At 39.1% G+C, this 13556-nt stretch overlaps 3 long non-coding RNA genes across 4 annotated transcripts; all 3 read left to right on the forward strand.

Moving 5' to 3' along the window:
* Window positions 1–1341: 1341 nt before the first annotated feature.
* LOC102078026 (uncharacterized) lies at window positions 1342–10010 on the forward strand. 2 transcript variants are annotated; one of them, XR_266450.4, is made up of 4 exons: window positions 1342–1469; window positions 2034–2118; window positions 2235–2314; window positions 8960–10010. It is a non-coding gene; the product is annotated as an uncharacterized LOC102078026 (long non-coding RNA). The 2 variants fall into 2 exon arrangements; XR_003221174.1 differs by having other exon boundaries at window positions 2235–2302.
* Window positions 10011–11666: 1656 nt separating this feature from the next.
* On the forward strand, window positions 11667–12808 carry LOC109202889 (uncharacterized). The gene is made up of 3 exons (XR_002062867.2): window positions 11667–11774; window positions 11963–12035; window positions 12683–12808. It is a non-coding gene; the product is annotated as an uncharacterized LOC109202889 (long non-coding RNA).
* A 21-nt stretch (window positions 12809–12829) lies between these two features.
* Window positions 12830–13257, forward strand: LOC102077947 (uncharacterized). Its single transcript, XR_266449.4, has 2 exons — window positions 12830–12901; window positions 13003–13257. It is a non-coding gene; the product is annotated as an uncharacterized LOC102077947 (long non-coding RNA).
* Window positions 13258–13556: the final 299 nt, after the last annotated feature.

The raw sequence follows: 13556 nt of genomic DNA on the forward strand, positions 1-13556 counted from the left end.
TTTTAGACCTCAATCTGATCCATATACCCTCCCTATCCAGAGCCACCATTCCATAATCATTTAAGATGGTTTATGTAATTTGAAAAAGTTTTTTTTTTTTTAAAAACAAACAAACTTGGGTATAGGACTGACAAAATTGTAACTAAAATACATTATTATTTAAATAATGTATGAAGCACATGAAAATTATATTTGTACATAGCTGCTTGGCACAGTCGGCACTGCTAGTCTAGCCATTTAAAACTGCCATGACTGATGTCGTGTTGCATATAGGACAGTTCTAATGCCGCTTCTCTCCAACCAATCAGCATTCTGCATCATAATCTTAAGTATCAGCTCGGCTCACTTAGAATCATGACTGGGGTGCTGACTCAAAAAGTACTAGGTACTTTCCAAAATGGAAAAAAAGAGCGAGTAAAGACAAACCATAGAAACTGCACAGAAGAAAAGAGAAAGATTCATTCAGATATTGTTACCTGTTGAATTGTCTGTAGGTTTAAATTCAGACAATTCAACATGAACTGAACAACTGGTAAAGGATTTTCAGCAAAGGGAAGGTTGTTTTTTTTTCTGAGAATGATCCATAACAAAAAATATACTTAAACTAAACTGTTCTTACATTTAAAATAAAGTTGTATCAGACCACACCCCTAACAGTGAACAGTAAATGCTGGTTGTATTTTTATTGACCGAGTTCGACTCAGATCACTGCTTATCATCTATCCACCATACTTTATCAATAAATATGTCTGGTCATACTTGAGACTGCGGTCCAAGCCCCTCGTGTTTCACTAAAAGACTCATAGGTAGGGAACAGAAATGTTGATCATTTAAGTAAGTACTTCGGATTAGTCTCTTAATCAGTTTACAGGAAGGAGCTGTATGCAGGTAAGTGAGCCTTCTAGGTGATCAAGGAGCAAGTCAGATCAGCATCTCTCTTCATCCAGGTCAAATAAGTTTCTTTGGAAACAGAAACACAGATTCTGTTTCTTTGGAAACAGAAACACAGATTCTCCTCTCTTTCTTCAGGGCTGAGCTCCAGTGCTCAGAGCAGGGATGTAGCTACAGCAGACGGGGTGAGCGCAGGTCATGCAGGTTAGCAGGTAACTCATTTCTACAGGTTCTCCAACAGGTTTGTGAGAGAAATGAGGTACAGAATTAGAGTAACAAACAGCTTCAGCCAGAGATGACAACCTGGCAACAAGTGGTGGAGAACAGGTTTAAATACGGCCTTGATTGGAGATGAACGACAGGCGTGCCTCCCTGACCACACCCACTGCTGACAGACTAACAGACTGCTTAGTTTCCATTCATGCCCACATTCACACAGACAATGGAGAGAGGAGCTGGAGGAAAGAGAAAGACCGGTACCCCACCTGGAGGACAAGGTGGGCCATGACACCATACACTCCCTCTCCAGTTGTATGCCTTCCTGCCCTACATGGCTGGACTGGACTTCAACTAGACTGGTTCGTTTTACACTCTGCTTGAGCACTTAAAGTACTTTATACAACATGCCTCATTCACCCATTCATACAAGCACTTTTTTCTATGTGGTTAAATAGCTTTAAAAAAAAAACTCTGAGCATGAAAAAGTGAGGTCACTCTGAAAATTTTGAACATCAGACACTTTGCTGCATTTAGATGAATTTTTATACCTTTTTCGACATTGTTTTGTGTCCGTTTATGTAAAGGAAAACTGCAGGAAATAATTCAATATATACTTGAATGTAACAAAAAAGGTTTTTAGGCAGTCTGTGTTTATTTATCTTTATGCAGATGTACAGCTGAGTCTTGTCGAGGTGGCTCTTCTATGTTGAGCCACGCGTTTATGGAGTGGCTGTTGGGTTTCTCCAATGTAGAGATCTGCACTGTACAGCATAGTTTGTGTTTGGGAATTTTGTCGTTGGGATGAATTAGGTTTGTTTTTTGACAGTGTGACTGGGTTTGAAGTGAACTGGGATGTCATGCTTGGAGAAAATTCTCCTGAGTTTCTCTGATAAAACTGTTACATGTTTTTCCATTTGTCTCAGCTACTGTGGTGAGGTCTTTGGTGATATTCCACTGGGCCTTCCCTCTGATGCCCAGATTTCCTTCAGAAGACTTGCAGTGAAATCGGTGATAAATCCCCTGCATTCCACCTCCAATGTACCATCACTCTACAGCCACTTTCCTCTGATTCAGCTTCCAGATTGGCATAGCACAGCTGCTTCGTTTCATGTGCTTCATTAAAGGTGTCTTACCAAGGACCTGAGGGCTCAACAGTGAGGACACGACAACAAGAGTTGGACCACATTACCAGGTCTGAGCGCAGGTTAGTCATGGCAATGTCTGGTCGCAAAGCAGGTCTCTGATCTGAGATTACATTTTCTAATGGGCTCGAGTTGAGAAGCATCATACAGAAAGTTGGCAACCTCTGCTCACTATGTAACTCAGCGACCGCTGATTTTACGTGGCCCACCACTTCATGGTTGTTATTCCCACTCACATTCATTTTGTTATATTACCAATATTTAGTTGCAAGGAAATTTCACGACTGGACTTGCTGCACGGTAGCACAGTACTCCATCTCAGTTGAGCAGTGGAGATATGTGGTGGGGCAGAGTCTGCGGCTCTGCTGCAGAGCAGGAATGGGGGCAGTGGGGTCAACGGGGGTGTTACTCTATTTAGATTAGAAAACAGCATGCAACGCCGCCAGCACTTTATCAATGTGGGTTACTGTTAGATATGCTTGTCTGTTCCCATTATCTATCCTGTAATTGGCATAATTCAAACCAAGCTGTTGCTGGTGTCAGATGGGATAGCTTGGACCAGGAATTGATATGAATTTAGTGATTCCAGTTCCATTATCGATATCACTTATCAATTTAATTCCACATCAAATCTCTTATCGATTCTCATTGGGTTCTCATTCGCTCTGCTTTGAGAGTCACCTCGCCACTAAGCAGTTCAAATACATCAAATACATTACATTTGTGCATGCTGCATGGTCAAATGTTTGTGTGCCTGAGGCATTTCCCCTCATTGTTGTGATTAGTGTTGGGGCCGTTACTCAAAAAAAGTAATGTTTTACACAGAACACTTTTCTTAAAATTAATGCAGTAAGTTAAGCAGAATTGATAGGAAAACAGAATATCAATGCCAAGTATCATGCCCAAGAATATTTTGGCATGCAGACTGGAGCAGCCAGGAAATGAACCACAAGCTTTCAATTTTTAGACGACCCCCTCAACCACCCCAGATGGAAGGGAATTTTTTTCCATAACATTACAGGTACCTGAAATCACTATCTGTCCAGCTGTTTTAAAATGTAGACCCATTTAAATGGCAGATTTAGACTGCTGTTTCACCATTCTCCCAGAAGGAATTTGATGGCATCTGTGAGTCCTTATGTTGAGGCCATGACTGGGGAGGGGAATTGAGCGTGAATATAGACATTGCTTTTATTGTTATTGCACAAAAGGACCAGAGCGTGATTGCAAAGTGCAAACTGCATCAAGGATAGAAATAGCTGCATTATGCTGTTAACACAACTTTGGCTCCTGGCAAGCACCTGCACAGATAGCATGCTAATGCTAATTTAGCAAAGGAACCAGACAGCTGTAAAGCAGAGTGAATGCCAACCCAGCAGCCTTGAACTTCAACAGGTAACAAACGGATGATCAGTCAGGCTACCACCTCCATTTCTAGCTGTATGTGTTTCTACATTAGAATTTCTGTGGCAATTGTGTCTTTTTGTGTTGGTTTTCATTTTTGCTTGATGTTGTTGTGTCATGGCTCTGGGTAATTTTGACCCAGCATATTGAGTTTCTGGTGTTTTGGTATTATTCTGTATGATGGTTTATGTTCTGATTCAGCAGCCGTTTTGATTATCCTATGTTTCGGTTTAATTCTTGTTAAGAGTTTAGTTCTTAGGTTTTGGTTCGCGTGCTCTCTCTGTTCAGTGTCTACTCTGCATCTCTGTGCCTGTTGTGTGCTTCCTGTTCCATTTTGATAGTCCTGCTCTGTGTTCAGCCTCTGTCCCCTGTCTCATCTGTGTAATTAGCACCAGCTGCGTTTCCTCTTTGCTCTGTTCCCCTCTTGTATTTTAGTCCTCAGTCTTCCCCTGCTTGTTGTTGCGTATTTCACCTTCACTCACACCTTCTCCGTGCTGTATCTCCCTTCGTGTTCTGGTGAAATTCTAGTTCCTAGTTTCTGGTTTCATTCTCCTAGTTTATGCTTCCTAGTTTTAGTTTCTTGAGTCTAATTTAGTTGTTAGTTTGGGTCTTCTTAGGAAAAGTGTTCCAGCAAATAAAGCTGCACTTTAAGTTAATTTCCTGTTTCTGAGTCCTGCGTTTGGGTCCACATCCTGCCTGCCACACAGCACTGTCCTTGACATGTCGGCTTTCTACTAAGATAACGATCAAATGTGTGTCCTCACTACTCTGTAGGTTTATAATGTTAAATGGTAGTTATGAGACATTAAGTTTCAGGTTATTTTTTGACAAAAAATAAAAAACAATGTAACGAGCAGTGTAACAAATTACTTTATCCTCGGAGTAATTAAGTAACATACTCCATTAATTTTAAGAGAAATATTGTGTTTAGTATATCTACTTTTTTGGAGTAATGACCCCAACACTCATCACAATAAAGAGGGAAAATACCTCCAGCATCCACAAACATTTGTCCACACAGCATGTAATTAATATGAATAATGTAATGTCTTTGATATGCTGCTTAGTGATGGTGACTCTCAAAGAGGAACCAATGAGAAGCCATTTAGAATCGATAATGGAATTGGAATCACAAAATTCTTATCAATTCTCATCCTTATTGTGAAGCAGCATTAAAAAAAATTAAAATAAAATACTAAAACAAAACAAAAACTTGACTTTGATACTAATGAACCAGAAACAATTCCACTATGGCTGCTCACACTAATTCATAAAATATGTCAGAGAGCAGATCGAACTTACAATTACAAAAATATATTCTGCTGACACCTTTGACACTCCTACTTCCTCCAGTTTTGACCTAAACTATGGAAAAACACAAAAATGAGCTACAGAGGAGTAATCGTGTCTGGCTTTACTTATTTGAAGAGAGATTTTTACAATTAAAAGTTGAGAGGGGGTTCAACCTGGCACCCGTTGACGTGCCAGAATTACTGATTGCATAGACACACCTGCTGTGCCAAAACCACTGAAAACAAATAAAATGCCCTTTGGTGCTTTGGAAAGGCAGCAACCTCACACTTAAGTAAGAAATGCCAATACTGAATGTCATCTCTTTCACAAGCTAGGCAACCTAAAAAGGCCTTTGAAGCCAGAAAGCTGTGTTCTCACATTTTTTATACCTTAATGGCTCCCATGTTTGCCTCTTAAAACAACCTTGTGTTCCTGCAACCTGAAAGTGCTCCTGCTGTGCGAGTGTTTGTGTGTGGTTCATCTGTCAGTGTGAGCGTGCAGGTCATGTTTTTGTGCATAGACAGTATCTTTTCAAAAGGCAGGAAGAATTTTTGTTTTCTCAGTCTGCATACATATTTCAAGTGCACGTGGTTTCCAAAAAAACTTTTCAAAATGTGATTCTTCAGACCTCAGACTCCATTTCACCTCAGTGTATCTTAACTGAGCTTAGGAAGACAGTGCTATTTCCAGAGTACAGCTGGAAACAAACCTTTTTAGCTTTCTTCCCCCTCTCTTTAGGTTTTTTTTTTTTTTTTGTAATTTGGCCACAGCTGTGTGCGTATGGTGACAATATTAAGGATTTACCTTCTTTGTCATGGAAAGAAACCAGTCTCATCAGTCAGGACAAAGGTAGGTAAAAACCCTTTTCAGCTATAGCATGTTATACATACTATACATGTATAACATGTATAACACAGCCACACACAGCTCCTTGTGTTTTTATCTCAGTCAATTAACTCGCTCGGATGTTCAGAGCAGCCTGATTCCTGGCAAACAGGACACAGAGAGCAAGCACGCCACTTTCAGGAAGCAATCACCTCTCTGCAGATGACTCTTGTGTATTAATTTCTTTGAGTGTTATGTGACATGACTCATATAAACTGGCCAATATATACAATCCTAAACCCCTGTGAAACAACACTTTCTTAGACTCATCTCAAACACACCTTGAGTTGAGTCAACTACTGTTGTCAACTAAATTAAATTGAAAAATCCCTTGATTGTCATGTTGCATGATCAAAGGGTCTGGCTCTCATTTTGTTCTTGGTAATAATTTGTTTCTGTGCAGTGAAGTCCTCTCTAGGAAATTGGAACCCTTCTCAAGTTTATGTCTGTATTGTGCCCACGGACCTATCTGAGTCGACACTTATCTTTTTCCCCAGTTCAGTCAAATCTCTGAGAGTGTTCTTCTGCACTCAGTTCAAATTGTAAATTTTTCACGATGTCCTTCGGGAGAGTTTTGGGGTTAATACCTTATGTTGCCGCTAGAGGTCACCTTTTTCAGTTTTCTATATGGTAGGTTTATGTAAAGGTATTTAAGGTAGATGCACGTCAGCGTCAGATGTGTTGTTAATCGGAAGAAGGCAAACAGTTTGTGACCGCTGCGCTGTTATGTCAAAAATGATGTTGGAATAAAGACCAAAAGGACAAGATAAGTACTGATGGAGTTATTGGACTGTTTAATTAATTCATGCATACCAGTGACATCGCGTCACCCCCGTTAACAAACACCTCAGTGGCTTCAAGCATAGGCTTAGCCTCTACACTGGTAATTTTAATTTTTGATTTTAATCAACTTTATGAGAATAAAGAAATTGTTGTTAAATGCTGAAATGCTCAATAAAGCTGAGGGAAAGGGATGTTTTTTGCAATAGATGTGAAACTGACCCCTTTCAAGGATTACAGGTCTTAACAACCAAACTCTTGTTTGTTTGCCTTTTAAATTTCTCCTACTTTAGCTTAGTTGGACCTTGTAAGTATAAAAAGGAAGAATCACCTTTCAGAAAAAGTAATTTAAAAAAGCTGTGCAGACATGATGACGATTGGTATATTTTACATCATTACACAAAGTTGCCATATTTTAACAAAGCTTAAAACAGTTATTAAATCAGTTTATCAGGAGCAAAGCAGAAGCAGAATCAAATAATAAAAATCACAAAAAATCTATAAATCATCTGAATAATAGTTATCTAATTAACCTACTCTGAGCTAATGCTGACCTTGTTCTGATCCTTGTGAGGAAGGAGATTACAGAGAGAAAATCTTCTTGAACTGATGGGCTAACATGGCAAAAATGAGCAGAGAAAAAGCTAAAAAATACAAAACCAAGATTCAAGATTCTTTGTCACATGCATAGTTATACAAGCACAACATGCAGTGAAATGTATCCTGACACGCTCCTCGACTGTGCAAAAGGGGAGAGAAGAACATTATAAACATTAAGTGAATATATACACGGGGGACACTGTACAAAGTGGCATTTTATGCAGTAAGTATTATGTGCAGTAGTAGCATTGTATGCAGCAAGCAGGTGAATTCTGTACATTAAATGAATTAAATAAGAATAGACAATCTGAACATTTTTAAACCATCCTCTACTGGCATTTCCAGCTGTGAACATCAGATCTTTTGAACTGTTCATCTCACAGAAGACAAAAGGAAGAACCCCATATCCTTTCTTTACTTAACTTTTATACCTGGTCACCCTTTCTGCCCAGTCTCTTTCTGGACGTCTCAGCTTCTGAGATAACATCTGGTCTCACCCATCATTTCTACACAGCCTCTCAGGCAGAGGCCTGTTATTAGAAGCATTTCAGAGATTATATTTTCTTACTTGTCATATTGGTTAAACTTATAACTAATTATATTCTGATCAGTATTAAACAATTAAGCATAATTAACTACCAACAAAATCACATATGAATTATGGTTTTGGTACAACCGTTACCAACCCTAATGCAATTTCTCTTATTCAGAATCATGTATAATGTGGGGCTGGTGCTCTCTCTCAATCCACCACTCTCGACACATGGAGCGCTGAAAGATAAAGACCAAATGCAGGGCAAAAGGGGTTTTTTTGTATTGTCCCCCCAAAAATCAATAAAGCATTGTTTTTTAAAAAAAACAATGCTTTATTGATTTTTTTTGGGTGGAACAATAGAAACAGCAACAAATTAGCACAGCCAAATACAAACAAGATGAGAAAGAAAAAAAACAAATACAGGTACATGAGTTACAAATGTACATGTCTGGGTCAAATACAGTGTTCCACATTTAAAGTCAAGGGAAAGAAAAAAAAGGGTATACAGACATTAATTATTATGTTTAAAAACAAAATGTGATTCCCCCTTTATGTAATAGCACAGCAAGGTCACGAGGTAGGTGATCAAGCAAAGGTCGCCATATCCCACTGAATGCATCAGAATTGCCCTTTATAATGGCACTAAGGCGCTCCGCTGGCAACACCTTGAACGTTTCTCTGTACCATTGTGTGACAGTGGGGGGCTGTCTCTGAATCCATTGAAACAAAAGGTTTTTTTTTAAATAGATGGGTAAATAGATAAAATTGTTTTTTATTTTTTGAAGACTTTGCAAAAAAAACTTTCTGCTCTTCAAAAATGAGCACATCAGTAAGGACAGATTACTGTAGAAAATCCAGTTATACAGCGCCGAATTTCAACAACAGTCGCCCCAAGGCACTTAAAATATGGTAAGATGAAAGCAAACTACTCAGATACTTTCTTTTTCTGTCCTTCTCCTGTCCTCCTATATTCTGAGTGTACATTGTGACTACACTTAGTCTGCGACCAGTTTCATTCACATTTTAGCAGGTTTGCTGTGTTATGTTTGCTATGGTTACACGTAGCATTCATTCATATAAAAATACCAATAAGACTTAGAATAACTTTATGTATCCCAACGGGAAATTCATATGTCTGACATAACTCATGTGCTATCTGTATGAGAAGCCTGAGAGAACAGATGATTTTCTGTTTCTCTCTGTTTTACAGTGGCGAGAGAGGAAGTTCCATGAAGATGTTGTAAAGTGGGTGATCAGAGTTATTCAGGATGGTTTGTAATGTCTTTAGTGGGCACCTTTCCACCACCTCCATGTGTTTCCAGTCTGGTTTCAATTACAGAGTCAGTTTTCCTCACTAGTTTGTCTAATCTGTTTGCGCCCTTGTTTCTGATGCTGCCTACCCAGCAGACTGCAGCATAGAAAAGCGCACACCACCACAGACTGATAGGCCTCAATCTTCAGAAATCTACTATCTTAGAGGTGTTCAACAAGAGGTAGCTTTTGTCACTCTACTCAGTGAAAGCCTTTACAAGATCCCTGTATTCAGAGTACTGTCCATTCCTGATATATATGCGCCACAATGGCAGCATCATCCAAGTATTTCTGGATGTGGCAGGACTCAGAGTTGTATTTGAAATCTGCTGTAACCAACCTGATAAACTGTGGCCTTTCTGTCAGGTAGTCTGTAATCTAGGAAACGAGGAGGAATCTACTCCCATCTCTGTCAGCTTGTCTGAGTATGTTGAGTTGGATGGTTTTGAAAGCACTTGGGAAAATAAACATAGCTGTTACATAAGCATCAGATTCCTCCAGATGAACAAGCGCACAGTGAAGCATCATTCACGCTGATGTGTTGTTTGTATGCAGACTGAAGGGGGTCAAGTTCATCTTTGACCTCAAGTCTCAGTCAGTGTAGAATCAGCAATGCAATGGCCACCAATCTGTAGTCAGTTAGTTCAGCTGGACAGTTTATTTTGCCAAGGTAGGTATCCCAGTAAGAACTTGTTTCACCTGCGTCCGGAGCATGCGCTGGGCTGTGCAAATCATGGACAAACAGTATCCGTCATTCTTGATTTTTAAGTTCACAAACTTCTTATAATGAATAACTACTGAAATTTCTGAGGTTTTAGCTCTTTGTACAGTAAAGTTATATCAAGAAACAAATAATTATCAGGCAAACTGTCGTCTGTTTGTTGAAATAATCCCATCCAATAACACTTGAGAACAGTGAAGGTATCATTTCTGTTGTAACCCACAAACTGAACAGTAATTTAATGACACTGTTTCACTTTTTCACTAAAGTAAAACATCACGACTTCCATGTCCAGTTAGTTGGAATGGAGGCAGAGCTGACTAGAGCCGCTCTCCCTGCCCAGCGCGTGCTCCAGATGCAGGGGTGTGATGGACCGAGTTGAAAAACAGGAGTCGTCCCAGGAATTATTAGAAAAATATAGTTTCCATTTATTTAACCCCCCAAAATTATATTTACAAAAGTAATAAATGTTGAGCTCATAAAAGAGGTCAAAGAAACAAAACTGAACTCAGGCAAAGACTGCAAACTTAACAAACCAAATGACTGCCACAAACAAACATAATTGACACACAGGGGTATATATAATGGCTGATCAGACCATTGTGACACATGAAGGGTAACAAACAAACAAACAATCATAAATCACAACACAATGCAGTACATTCTAGTTCGTTAATAAACTAAACACTAAAGAAGAAAATCAAAACCCCCATTAAACCCTAAACTCAAATATTTAATTAAATACAAATACTTTGTTTTTAAAGTAAAGAAAACACATATTCTCCCCTTTAGCAGGAAGTGGTGGTGTGGTCCAATTATCCCTCTTTTGCATATAATGGTTTCAAACCCTGGCTACCATCTTTTGTCCAGCAACTCCCAGGGATGATAGCAGGTAAGAAATAGAAAGACAAAGGTTAGTCAAAAATCAAAGTAATGAAGTGGTATGAATACATAAGTAAACTAAATGTGCGCGCTTACAAATAGAACAAATGTATCCAAACCAATCAATAAAGTTATTGGAAACTAAAGTGTGTTACTATGTTCAAATGAAGAAATGAAAATACAAAAGTTACCAAGTTTAGAGTGTGGCCACGGGTTTGGCCATCACAAGGGGAAACTAATTCTGTCGGGGATACTTACCTTGGTACAACACTGGCACCAAGGACTAAGATTTAAAGAGCTGTATGTGTAACTTTTATCTTAGTTTGTATGATGTTCATGAGCTGCAAGCCATAATAATCCAAATTAAATTAAACTTAACATGAAATTAAGAAATTACATTAACATGTGCAGCAGGAAAACTATGATTAATGTTAAAGACTGTCCGGGGCAATGAAAATACTGTTTATAGTGACTTATGCTGTCTTGAAAAATAAGTACATTTCCATGGCAAGAGACTGAAATTCTTTTGAATGGGATCACAATGCTGGGAAATTCTCATACCTATCAACAAAAATATCACGTTTGATAAGGATAACTTGTGTGAGGATTAAAAATAATGCTGTGGGACCGTAGACTCCGAGGCCCTCTGCTCCCTAATTTTAACTCAGCAGATTATTGTAACCAGATGATGTGTGTTACTAGCTCCACATATCTACCTGGTTTTGATGTTGGGACTGATTGGTTCTCAAAACCACTTCTGTGACAGTTCCAGTTATACTAGATGCCTCTAGGATCATATTTTGCCACAGTCGCCCACAGTGAAATTACTGCTACTCAGTCACAGGTGCTAATAATATCTTGTACTGTGAATGATCTCTCCAGGTGGCAAAAATTGCATGTTTATACATATGTAAACTGTACAGGATTGCTGAGGACGTTTTTACTGTGTGTGGTATTTAGTCTGCATGTGGCTTGCTATGTTTGGACTCCCATGCACCCAGACTGATGTTTTGCTATGTGTGTGTTTTTGTTGTGGGCATGTTGGGAGAGTTACCAGATGACTAAGGGGTAAAGCACTTGCTGATGCTCTGGAAAATACATCAGCACCGAGGTAAACTGTAGTAAACCTTGCATTGCTTCAACATGCTTTTTACACATGGAAATTGTATTATTGAGGGATTCATATTTAATTTAAGTGGTCAAGAGTGTTTGGACTGCAGTACAGTAGCTGATGTAAAACTTTAAGCTGTGTGTGTAGAGGCTGTTTTCTAACATTCCTCCCATCTGTTTATCCTTTAGTCCTTCAGTCGATACGAGCTCGCGGTCATCCAGCTGTCCTCCAGCTGGTTAGATCTCCCCGTCACTAAAACAAGTAAAAAAGACATTTACGAGACAGTTGAACCCTAACCCAAAATAAAAATAATTATCAATGAAATTGAGCAATAAATCCTGAATTATACACATTGTATAATTCAAATGCTGTAATTTAGCACTTTGATTGATTCACATGGTAAATGGAGGTTAGTATCTTGCCCAAGGATATTTGACATGCAGACTGAGGGAGGCAGGGATCAAACCACCAACCTTCTGATCAGTAGATGACCTGCTCTTCCACCACAATATAATTCAACAATTGTTAATGTCTGAAAAATGTAAAAACTCCATCTTTACGATGTGATGAACCTGATGACATCGTCACAGTTTCTTCCACTTCATATTCCTGCTGCACCCAAAGTGCACCCTGAGAAAAGACTTTAGCTTAACAACTTGACAGCTAACTGTGGGTGAAAAATAACTGGGCTCATTTGCTAATGTACCTAATTATGTGGTTTGTAGACCACCTTCTGACAATTTCCATTTTATTCTACTTTATATAATATTATATCATATTTTTTGTTGCTTTTTAGTGAAATTGCATTATATACCCTGTCTTTCTGCTGTTTTACTTACAGTTCAACAAGCGAGTCAAAAATAATGTTAATTTTGCACCCCCCCCCCCTCCCTCCTCCTTCTCAACAGGGTTAAAGGAGGATAAACCGAGTTATGCATGTCATGGTCCAGTTCCCCTGTGCCGGCTCATTCTTTTCTCTTCTCATTTTCCTCTCTCTCTCTGTCTGTCTGAGTCTTACTCTGTGTGTGTGTGTGTGTGTGTGTGTGTGTGTGTGTGTGTACCACACGTTGTGTTTGAGGGATGGGTGCTTCTCTGGTGTCCAATCCTTGGATTCTGCACACCTGAAAGTAAGTAATGATCTCAGCTGTTGGTAATTACCTGATTCCCAGCCTCCTACTTAAGAAGAAGGAAGATGTTCAGTTGAAGCCTGATTGTTGTTTGAAAACAGAGAGTGAAGTCAGCTTCTTTATCTGCATGGTCCTTTGCTCTGTTACTTCGTGATGGTGAGATGAAGTACTGAAGCTTTCCATCCAATTGGTCGACTCATGGGCTGAAGCTTCATGATGTTTCATTTGCTCTACTGTGCCATCAAGTGGACAATAAATGTAAAACAAACAGTGATTATAATGACATGGATGTGGTGTGCAAAGCTTTAAATTGAATAAATGAATGATGTTTGTGATGCCCACATATAAATTCTGAATATGATTTTAATCTGTCTTTATGATACAATAGCTGGGTCAAAACGGGAAAGTGGATATAAATAGGGGAGAGGGTTGTGATGTGAATGTGCTTCTGTTACTTTATTTGTAACTGTCCTTATGTTACTAGGAACAACATTTATTTATTTTTATTTAAAAATAACTTTTCCACCACCCATCTGTCAATTGCTACCTTATCGTGGTGGTGGGGTTTGTGTGTGGCAGGGATCCCGGGGGCTATGTTCTCAGAGGGCTTTTGCCTCCTGGTAGGGTTTCCCATGGCAAATTGGTCCTGGGTGAG

The sequence above is a fragment of the Oreochromis niloticus genome, linkage group LG7 (genome assembly GCF_001858045.2).
Source record: "Oreochromis niloticus isolate F11D_XX linkage group LG7, O_niloticus_UMD_NMBU, whole genome shotgun sequence".
NCBI lineage: Eukaryota > Metazoa > Chordata > Actinopteri > Cichliformes > Cichlidae > Oreochromis > Oreochromis niloticus.